Genomic DNA, 11,346 nt, shown 5'->3' on the forward strand with positions numbered 1-11,346 from the left:
AGTGGGAAGAGTGTCTGGGAAGACTGAGAGTAAGGACGTCCCGTGTGTTGGAGGAAGGGAAACAAATGGGTGCCTGCCCATTCCTGCACTTGGCCCTATTCAGTTGCCTTCACTAGACCCATGCAGGCCTTAAGCAAAGTCATTTCATGCAACTGATTGGCTTATATTGAATTCTCTTTCAACTCACCTCAAGCATGAGAAGAGTTACCTTTCATTAAACTTCACTAAGCCTCTTTTAAATTATGGTTCTCCCTTCGAAATGATAGCTGTGGCATTAAAGTCTAAAGATGCAGTAACTTTGATCACCATTCAATAGCAGGTCAGAGACTGAGTCAATCAACTGGGGTGAAGAGCACCCACTTGGGTATCAGTGGATTGGGCACCATCCAGAGGTACCTACCTCTTGGGATGCAAACATCATGAGTGGAGGGGCAGCAGGGCCTGTGGACAGTAGAGAAGAGCACAGGGGCCACAGTGGGGCAGCCTAAGAGCAAATCCTGTCTCCACTACCTTGAACCATCTCACTTTGGGAAGTTTACCTGACTGCCTTGTGCTTAAGTTTCCTTGTCTGGGATGTTGGGATAACAATAGGAATAACTTTTTTTTTTTTGACTGCACAATGCAGCATGTGGGATCTGAGTTCCCTGTGCTACATACTCGGTCGCTTCAGTCATGTCCATCTCTTTGCAACCCCATGGACTGCAGCCCTCCAGGCTCCTCTGTCCATAGGATTTTCCCAGAAAAAACACTGGAGTGATTTGTCATGTCCTGCTCCAGGGGATCTTCCCCAACCCAGGAATCAAACTCATGTTTCCTGCGTCTCCTGCATTGCAGGTGGGTTCTGTACCTGCTGAGCCATCAGAGAAGCCCCTTTAGTCCCTGACCAAGGATCAAACCCATGCCCTGCACTGGAAGCACAGGGTCATAACCACCTGACTGCCAAGGAAGTCCTAAAACAGGAATAACTTTAAGGGACTGCTGTGACTATTAAATGAGTTAACCTACATAAAAACATTCATAATAAATATCTTTTAAATATTTCTATGTGTGTGTGTTAGTTGTTCAGTCATGTCCGACTCTTTGTAACCCTATGATCTGTCCATGCAATTCTCTAGGCAAGAATACCATAGTGGGTTGCCATTCCCTTATCCGGGGGATCTTCCTGGCCCAGGGATCGAACCCAGTCTCCTGCATTGCAGGCAGATTCTTTGCTGTCTGAGCTACAATGAGCTCATTGTGTCTGTTGTAGAATACTGATCTTTGACTCTAACTAATATAGATGCAGGATTTAGTCTTCATGATAAGTGTCTTCTGAAGATGTTAAAAGGGGCCATGCTTCAGAGGCTGGCAGTCTCCTGACACAGGGACACAGGCAGCAGTGTGCTTGGGCACAGCTGTCCCTGTGACCACTGCCCACCAGTAATGCTCAGATTGGCTGAGGGAGACATCCAATGAGATGCATCTTGGCCTCTATCTTGGGCAAAGTAAAGAGAAAGCCTTTCTCCACTCTTGCTTTCATTTTCATTTCATGAAAGAATTTAAGATCTTCTTTGAATTTCTTGAGTGTACATAAAGTTCTTACCTCACAACACTAACCTACCTCACAGAACTAATTATTACTGTTAATATTAACAGTACATGTTAAGTAATATTTCTCTAAGTCTATTTTATATTTATCTTAGCTTTTTCTCATATAACCCAATGAAATGAGTCCTGTTATCATCCCATTTTACAGAGAAAACAGAAAGGTCACTTGCCCAAGGCCAGCAGTTTAGGAAGGACTTTCCGACTCCAGTGCCCATGCTGCAAAGTCATGCCTTGCCTTAACCAACCCACTCTCCTCCTGACTCATTTCAGTATTTTATTTATTTTTATCAACATTTGCTAAGAAGAGCAAGTGAATAATGAAAAATGCTAGTGAACTTCCATTTTAACAAAGTTGTATCCAGCACTTAACCATGAACCGAGTTACAAATCTACTCTATTGGAACTAGAGATGAAGAGGGGAGGGGCAGACACGCAGCCCCTGCCCCAATGAATGTCCAGTCTCCTTAATGGTAGGGTGAGTGAGGGAGAGAGCTCAGGAAATGAAAATAGGGGAATATAAGGGAGGGAGAGGAAGGGAGGGGATGTCTAGGCGAGGACAGAGGTGTGTTGGCATAATTTGGCTCCACAAGAAAAGTTAGTGTGTCCTTTTCTCTTTCATAGGAAACAGAGGAAACAAGCTCAGAGAGCTAAAATAGTAAATCCTGCACTGCTCAGCAAGCCAGATGGAGAGGTAAGAGTCCACTATCTAACTCTGAAGCCCACATTCTTCCCCACTGCATCATGAATCTCCTGGAGCCTGAGAATGTGGTTGAAGGCCATGTCCTCAAGAGCCTGAATATTGCTCTAAGAAGCTTGGGCTTTATTCTCTAATATATGGAAGCACCCCCATACCCCCTTGGCTCTTAATTTAAGAGCATCATCCAGGGATTTCCTCGCAGAAGCTGAATCCCAGGGTTTCCTGTCTGTGCCTACATCAACTCCCCTGACCCCAGGGGTGTCCAGTGAGCCAATCAACCACTTCCTTCATATTTTTATGCAAACACAGCAGCTGGAATTGCTGCACCGGCAGCCCCCGCTGTTTCACACACGATAAAAGGATCAAAGCCTGGAAAATGACTTCAGACTATAATTTAAGATAATTATGATTTTTTAACCTAAATTACATTTTAACATTTCATAACAGAGCTGTCAAGATTCTATCTATCAAAACTCTATCAAGCAAACAAAAGAGGATAATTATATTTTCAGACACATGCAGTCATCACTCTGGTTTCTCATAGAAAGACTGCTGTCTTCCTTTACATTCTCATTTTCAAATGCTCTTCCTCTTTCCCACCCACCTTTGGAGTCTGAGACTATACACTCTTAAACAAATGGAAAAATATGCCAAAAGAGTCTATAACTCAGGGCATAAAAGCATTTCTCAGAAGCAGCAGCTCTAATGAGAAGTGCATCAAAAGGAAATATCCCCGAGTTGGTAAGGGCATCCTGTCTCACTAAATAGACTGATTGGGGATGGGAGAAGGCAGGATATTAAACTCCTCAAATCAAAGAGAACAATGAAATGCCGAAACACTTCCTCCAAGAAGCTGAATTTGCTTTCATTCTGACCCGTTGGATTAGGGAGCTTGTTCTAAGATCTTTGAGATTCGAGGGAAGAATACTAACTGTATCAGCATTGTTGGACGATAACCCATCATCCATTTCACCCCTCCCTGGACCATGATGAAACAGAAATGTGGTTTTGAAAGGTTGTTGCTGAGCTGTGAAAGACACCTTGTTTCTTGGCCTCCGGAGGAGAGGCATTCAAGCTGGGACCAGTGACGAGGCTTGATTGCTCAGAGCTTTTGTGTAATAAAGTTTTATTAAAGTATAAAAGAGATAGACAAAGCTTCTGACATAGACATCATTCTGCCCCCCTGCTAGTCTTTAGCTGGATGTTTTATGTCTGTTAGAAAGCTATTAATCAGGTAAGAGAGACACCTCAAGGCTGATGGGGTTTCACCAGGCCCCTCTCCCACAATATGCATTTTTGAGATAGGATGGCACGAGGTGTGTCATCCCCCAGCCATAAAACAATTGATATGAATACTGGTTTGTCGAGCTATTATCAGCCCAAGGTTTGAGAAAAGGAAAGGAGAAACCTCCTTTTAATTTTGTATAGAGAAAGACAAAAAATCTGACCCTTGTAGTTTTTTCCTCCTGCCGCTTAAGGGAGAGATAAAAAATGTCTGACACTTGCAGCCTATTTCCTCCATTTGGAGACCCCTGGCCTTCCTGCCTGTTACCCTCTCAGTTTGAGTAACAATGACCCTTCCCCCAGCCCCAGGAGTGGGTTCTCAGTGGCCTCAGGCACTCAGTGTAATCTTATTCTCTTTACAAATGGGATTGATGCAGGAATGGGCAGGGAACACAGGCCTTAACCAATTAGGGCACAGCGTCCACCCCAGTGAACAGGTGAGAAGGGGCACATGACCTCAGAAGGTCTAATCAGAGTGAAGTTCACAAGTGGTGTAGGATGGTGGGGAGAGAGACTTGGAACCGTTGCATTTGGTACCAATAAGAGAAGCCAGAGGACCCAGCCAACACATGAAGAAGGGCAGAACCAAGAGCATAACTGAGAAATGAAGCAGAAATCCTAATGAAACCGTGTATGAAAACTGACACATGGCCCCCTGAGGTGGATTATCTTTTGTTTGCAACCAAGAACATCCTAACTGATCCACCAACTCTAATAACTCAGTGCCTTGTGGGACCACAGTCCCTTTGAAAATCTGTTATAGGCCATGATCCTTCTTCCCAGAAAAAAAACACATACACAAAAGTTCACATGGAATTTAGGGAAGACAGAGGCACAGACTCTAGACTGAGAGTTTTCTGCAGAGGGGTTAGGACCTTAGGCTTCAGTGTAGGACAGATTTGAGTTCAAAGGCTGCCTTGAGCACGTAAAACTGCATGACATTGGGTTGCCTTCGAGACACTTTTGAACTTCATTTCAGTCCTCTATAAAATGAGAATAATAATAATAATAATAATCCCTACTTCATAGGAGTGTAAAAATTAAACTATGGCATGCCACATGGTCACAACAAGAACACTGTGTTTGGGTATGTGTACTCAGCCATGTCTGACTCTCTGCAGCCCCATGGACTGTACCTCCCCCCTCCCTACCCAGCTCCTCAGTCTACAGAATTTTCTAGAATACTGGACTGGGTTGCCATTTCCTACTCCAGGGGATCTTCCCTACCCAGGTATCAAACCCACATCTCTTGCATCTCCTGCTTTGGCAGGTGGATTCTTTACCACTGGGAATCATGTAATTAATTCCCATCTGGCAACAAGTAATTAAGAATAGTCCTAAGGAGCTCCGGAGAGAAAGCCCTTCTGATGAATATCCATGTCAAATATCAGGACATGCAAAAATGAACCCATGACTGCCCTGAAACTGCAAAGCAGTTGATCAGGGATTGGTCCTAAACTGGGGGAAAAACTGATTTTCAGGGCAGGATTGAGGGCAGTCCACAGCTTCTTCATCTGAAAAGTGCCTAGATGGTGCTAAGGATTATTGTGGGTTAAAGGAGAGAAAAAGGACTTGATCCTCCTGGGACAGAATGGGGAAGGTTTTGTTAATTGTGAAGTTTAAAAAAATAAATAAAGAGGGAATAAAAAACATCTATGGTTGCACATTTCCTAAAGACTTTTAGAATCCTAAGGGAGCACAGAGTTGCAGTTTCCCACCCCCAGCTCAGCAGAAGTGACTCACCAGGCTGTCCTTCATGGGCCAAAACCCCAAAGTTTCTTTGAAAAAACAAGAGAGATCTTGGACTCCACAGGCAGTGGCCACCCTGTCCAGTACCCCTCCCTGCTGTTCCACTCTCGCCCTGCCACCTCAGTACCTTGAAGCCTACCCCACCCAGCGGCTTTCCCGGACATGCACATTCCAGCGCAATCAGATGGCTCTTCGAATATGTCCCCTTGACTTATGACTTGGAAATGTCAGCAGGAATGGAAAACCCAGGGCACAGCCAGCAGGAGTTCTGTCCAGGGACATTTTCAAACGGACGCAGCCCATCTGCTTGGCCTTTCACTGTGGTCTTCTATTTCTACCTTCCATTATCTTATTTTTCTTTCTGCATCAAAACTTCCCTTCTTTTTCTACTCCATTTTTTCTAAGTAGGTCAGTCACAAATAAACAATTTTTCAAGAATGAATGCAATCTCATCTCCGCATTTCCTGCATGTATCTCATTTATGTTGATGCCAAAGCAAGTCCCAGTGAAGTAGCACGTATGGACCCCACCCCACTGCTAGTTGGGCAGAAAGCCTACGCTGGGAGGAATTACATCCCATCCCCAGCTATTATCCTCCTCATTAAATCAATTCCTTCCTATGAATCGTCTCCCTCAAGGCACCCTCAGAGCTTCACTGGGAGGTAACGTAGGGGTTACAAATTAACAGGAAAAGGTTAAAAACTGTTCTGACTTCCCGCATCACAGCCAGCTATGACTCAGCGACAAAGTTCTACCCCCTCCCAGAAACAACGCAGATCAAGAGGAAAAAAAGGAAAGAAATGCTGACAGGGACCCACAGAGCCCACTGCAATTTGGTAAAGCACCAAACCAGCCAGTACATCTTATGGAAAAGGAGAGCAGATGCAACCACAGTGGGCATTGACAACAGCCAAGCCACAGCATTGCCAATGACAGTCACCACTCGAGGAGCGCTCCAAAGGCAGCTGCAGAGGGGACAGCTGGCTCATTGAGGAAAAAGCCAGTCATGGCTGAGGCAAGGCGAGGTTGGGCCGCTCTGAGGGAGTGGCTGTAACATCTGCCACATGTCCTCAATGGACACCTCACCAGAAGGTAGAGATTCCAGGAATTATGGGCAAGGGCTTGAAGAGCCAAGGTTCAAAGGCTATGAAGATTTTAGACACAATCCTTGGAGATTTTTGTAAATCGATGTGCACCTAACATGTACCTTTGTTTTTCCTTTTTTTTTTTTAATGTAGACTAGTAGTTCTGCAAGCCTGGCTATTTCCACGTTTTTCAGAAAAAGAAATTTCAATTGAGAGCCTCCTATACTGCAGCTCAGAGCAACTAACTTTTCCTCCAGATGGCAAGGATAGGACATAAAGGAACCACAAATGATTGTTGGTGTGCGGAGCACTGTGACCTACTCCATCGCCAAAACCTCAAGCTGAAAAATTCCTCTTCCTGCTCTAAATCTTCTTGACTTATCATCCGACAGCTCTCTCATGCCTGCTGCATCTGTCCCCACCTTCTCTGAGCCTGAATTCTCTAGATCCTTCTCTTGCATCCTCATTCATCAGTGTCCTGGCTCCATTTGTCCCCTACCCATCCTGGACTCCAGAGAAAATTATTTAAACAAGATACTTTCCAGAACCTGAAAACTGCTCTTTCCCAAGCCATGGCTGGACTGTCAGTCATCAGTCTGGGACACTCTTACCTTTTCTTCCCCTTGTTTCATAGTGATGTGGACAAATCACCAAAGTGACTCATGTGGCCACTTTCTTGAAACCCTGACTGGGTTCTAACCCCTACTGACAGTCTTTCTTGTTAACTTTTCCTGCTGTCACATGGCACTTCTAATAGCATTCATCTCCCCAGACATATGTCTGTTTGACTGACTTCACTATAAAGACAAGCTTATGTTTTACTTTTACAAAAACTTGAGATTCTCTCAAGTTCTTTACTCAAAAAAGTCTCTGTATTTTTCACCAGTTTAATCTGCCCTCCTGTTACAAAACAGAAGTAGTCTTAGTATATTTTATAAAGTTATACCTGGGCTCCTCATCTTCTAGCTTCTCACTTTCTCCAGGATCCTGCTCTATCAATTTTTGTCCTCTCTCACTTGGAACCTGTCTTTCTGTTACCGCGAGCTCTTTCTTCTCTGTTGTAACCAGGCCCAGGTAACCCATCTCAAGAAATATATAACTTTGCTGAAAACATGTTTTAGCTATTCCCTGTAAAGACATTTAAATTGCCTAGGCTCACAGATGTCCCGTAAGAAAACATACACAAAAACAAACACCCCTGGTGATAATGAGCTCAAAATAAATATTATAGTCAACAAATGAAATGGATAAACTACCAAGAGGAAATGCCAACAGATGCAATACATGAGGGAATTATCATTCCAAGTATCTGAAAAGAAACAGATTCCCTGTCATCTTTTCCATTCAACACTGACCTGGAGATCATATTAAGTAAAATAAGTCAATGAAAACAATTAAATACATAGGACTGGAAAGAGAAAACAAACTTTTGATTTTCAGACTATATTATTATATACATAGAAAAATGCAAGAAAATGTACTATATTAGAGTTGACACTTCCAAAAGATTCCTAGATATGAGATCTGTATAAAAAATTTTTGTTGAACACATTCTGCTCACAATAGCATCAAAAATATACATTCAGTAAAAATTTGCTAAGCATCTGCTGTGTACCAGGTACTGAATTATTCACTAGAATAATATGTACAAGACTCTCATGGAGAAAATTATTAACTTTTCCTGAAAAATATGAAAGGAGGCCAAGTAAATGGAGCAACCTATCATGTAAGAGGAGAGCTTAATATCCTACAGAGGATAACTCTTTTCATATTATTCTATAAATTTGGCAAAAGTGCAATCAAAACCCAAAATAATTTTAATTGTAATTTGACAATACAATTTTAAAATTAATATGAAAAAAATAAAGGAATAAGAATACCTAAAACAATTTTAAAGAAGAAAAACAAGGTGTAGGCATCTGTCCTATAAGATAAAATTTATTTTCAAGTTATACTAATTAAGAAAGGAGGTTCTTGACACTGAAGCTCACCTTGGGAAGGGGAGACACCTCCCCTGGACCACTTTAATAGGCCCTACATTGCCTCAGGGCGCTGATAACAAATCTACTGTCAGTTTGTTTTTGCCAAATCATAAAGTTGAATTCTCTGCTACCCTCCACAAAAAGCTCCTAAACTAAATAGAAAAAGGAGTCAGTTCTGTGTCTGGACAATGGAAATAGCTTCTCAGCAGTAATCTGTAAAGTGAAAGTGAAAGTCGCTCAGTCCTGTCTGACTCTTTGCAATCCCATGGACTTATATATTCCATGGAATTCTCCAGGCCAGAGTTGAGTATCAAATGAGTCTTTCAGAATTGCATGCAGAAAGGCAGCCTTATCAGGAGGCAAAATAGAGGTTGAGAATTGCCCTGGCTGGGCAGAGAAAGATATTTGAGACAGAAGGCCAATCACGGTGACCTTGACTGGCTTTTGTTAACAGGAGGCAGTAAGCTTTAGAAAACCAAGATGAGCCATTTGCCACAAAGCAATTCAGGGCTAGAGGGCAGGGGCATTAATTAAAACTCCTTGGAAGGCAGACTCAGTCTTCTCATTGTCTCCACCCCTACCCTCTTCTCTCCAATTTGGAAGAGATCCCTTTGGGATGGTCCATCCTCTGGGGCTTAGAAGTAACAGCAAGCCAGATTAGGGCAAGAACTCAGTTCCTCAGGCATGAATATTAAATGAGATTTATGACAGATGGAATATTTGTTAATTCTTTCTATGAGTAGAGCCATTCACAACAGCAAAAAAAGGACCATCCCAAACACACTGGGATGTCTTTTAGTCCTTCCTCTTAAAGAAGACTAATATTCAGTATTTCTCTCTCTCTCTCCCTCCTTTCTTCTTTCTCTCCCTCCCTCTCTCTCTCTCACACACACACACTCTCTCTCTCACACACATACATAGTCTCTCTCTCTCTCTCACACACACACACACATACACACTCTCTCTCTCTCTCACTCTCTCTCTCTTTTCATCCAAGGAAACCAAACTGCCCTCAGCTATGAACCCACATTCCCACTGATAGCAGCAGGAGTTGTGGGCATGGCATTGGAAGCCAGAATGTGACCCATGTCCTATTAATCAGTCCTACACCATAGGAATGGAATTTGAAGTTAACAGAAAGAGTCCTGTGCTCCAGCCATCTGCTCATTGACTCCTGTTTCTTCACGTGAGAGCTGCAGCCAGAGCTCTTTAGGGCTCCCTGTTTGTTAGCAAGGTTCCTACTTCTTGGCCCTACTCCTATCTTCTCATGCTGTCACAGAAAAAAAACAAAACAAAAACGTTAGTCAGTAACCCCTCTTCCCAATGTTTATACTACATGACTGTTTTTTTGTTGATTTTTTTTTTTTCTTTTTTGGCCACAAGGCTTGTGAGATCTTAGTTCTCTGACCAGGGATAGAACCCATGTCCCCTGCATTAGAAATGCCAAGACTTGACCACTGGCCACCAAGGAAGTCCCTTTAAGACTGTTCTTTCATTAGGCTTTTGAGGGACCCCAGCAGCCTTCTCTGACCCACTTGGAAATGACAATTCGGTATGTGAACACAGAGTAGCTCTACTACAAGGCCAAAGACCAAATGATGCAGGAAGCTGACCAACAGAGCAGGCGGCTTCCTTTCTGCTTTACAGTTCTCATTTCAGAAAGGTGAAGGCTGGGCTTCCCTGGTGGCTCAGTGATAAAGAATCCGCCGGCCAGTGCAAGAGACACGGGTTCCATCCCTGAACTGGGAGGATCCCACGTGCCGCTCAGCAACTAAGCCTCTGTGCCATGACCATGTAACCTGTGCTCTAGAGCCCGGGAGCCACAATTACTGAAGCTGGCAAGCCCCAGAGCCCAGTGCTCTGAAGCAAAGGAAGCCATTGCAATAAGAAGCCCTCACACTTCAGTGAGAGAGTAGCCCCCAGTCACCACAACTAGAGAAAAGCCCATGCAGCAAGGAAGACCCAGTGCATCCAAAAATAAAAATAAATTATTTTTTTTTTAAAAAGGTGAAGGCTTATATAGGGAATGCAAGAGCTAGGGAGAGCAAGGATAAAGAGCATGAATGAAAAATATTCACTGAGGTTGTCATGCCACGATCCATCCCTTATCCTACCTTGAGTCGCTTTTCTCCTGGGCAAAGCTGATATCACTCCACACGTCCAAAGCACCAGCTTGGGTTTGCTCAGATATTGGTGTTTCAAAGAGAGACTGAGCAACACTGGCATTCGATGAGTCACTCATTTCTGCACTCATGCTTTTAATGTTTTACTGAGTGCTATAGACCAGGAAGGAAAAGAAATATACCGTTGCAATGCAGTGTGATTGGTGGCTAAACTGGATCTGTGCTTGTGGTGCTGGGGCAGGGTGTGGAGAAAATTTCCCGGGACCTGGAGCTTGAAGGACAAGTGTGTAGTGTGTGTATATACATATATATATTTATTTATTTATATATAAATAGGTATATAAAAATATAGGCAAGTCCTCAATTTGCTTTTTAAAGCATTTCATTTGACCAGAATGAAACAATGGTTCTAATACAAGGTGCTCCATTTCTCAAAAATTAATAAAATATCCTGAATGTTTTTTTAATTACTTAAAAGTTTTTAAATCATAAAAGTAAAACAGTTTTCCATAGGTACCCTAGAAAATTCAGAGAAGGATAAAGGAAAAAAATTAAAACTAGTGGGAATCCAGGTATTAGAGAAAACACTAGCACTATTTTGGTGTTTTGTCGTACATTCTATGATAGACTTTTGGTTTTGTATAAAACTCGGATCACATATTGTACACATAATTTTGTAAACTTTTAAAAACTTATTCTATTTTAAGCAATTGCCACATCCTTAAATACTCTTTGAAAACAGTGCTTTTAGTGGCTGAAAACTAATGCATCCTATGGATGGACCACAATTATTTCAATTATTTCTCCACTGCTGATGGTTTATGTCACATTCATTCTTT

The 11,346-nt window shown here is 42.7% G+C and overlaps 1 long non-coding RNA gene across 1 annotated transcript in view; it reads right to left on the bottom strand.

Moving 5' to 3' along the window:
- The window catches only part of LOC123328087, a 126,635-nt gene extending 115,947 nt beyond the window's left edge, over nt 1–10,688 (bottom strand). Inside the window, exon 1 of the long non-coding RNA XR_006542850.2 lies at nt 10,499–10,688. This is a non-coding gene — a long non-coding RNA (uncharacterized LOC123328087). The remainder of the gene's footprint in view (nt 1–10,498) is intronic.
- Between the last annotated feature and the right edge of the window lie 658 nt (nt 10,689–11,346).

The sequence above is a fragment of the Bubalus bubalis genome, chromosome 11, assembly GCF_019923935.1.
Source record: "Bubalus bubalis isolate 160015118507 breed Murrah chromosome 11, NDDB_SH_1, whole genome shotgun sequence".
Taxonomy (NCBI): domain Eukaryota; kingdom Metazoa; phylum Chordata; class Mammalia; order Artiodactyla; family Bovidae; genus Bubalus; species Bubalus bubalis.